The sequence below is a fragment of the Eimeria mitis genome, genomic scaffold (assembly GCF_000499745.2).
Source record: "Eimeria mitis Houghton genomic scaffold, Emh_scaff2458, whole genome shotgun sequence".
Taxonomy (NCBI): domain Eukaryota; phylum Apicomplexa; class Conoidasida; order Eucoccidiorida; family Eimeriidae; genus Eimeria; species Eimeria mitis.
Window position 1 is genome coordinate 6,808 of NW_013570795.1, and position 226 is coordinate 7,033.

A 226-nucleotide genomic window follows, 5' to 3' on the forward strand; every position below is an offset into this window, starting at 1 on the left:
CAGCAGCAACATCTGCAGCAGCAGCAGCAGCAGCAGCAGCAGCAGAGTCAGTAACTACCCCTGCAGCAGAAGCAGCAGCAGCAGCAGCAGCAGCAGAAGCAACACTTGAATTAGCTGCTGTAGGGGGCCGCCTGACGATTACTGCTATCGTTCCGTCTGCTGCTACGCAGCAGCAGCAGCAGCAGGAGCTGGCGTTTCGTATCCATCAGCAGCAGCAAAAAGATGG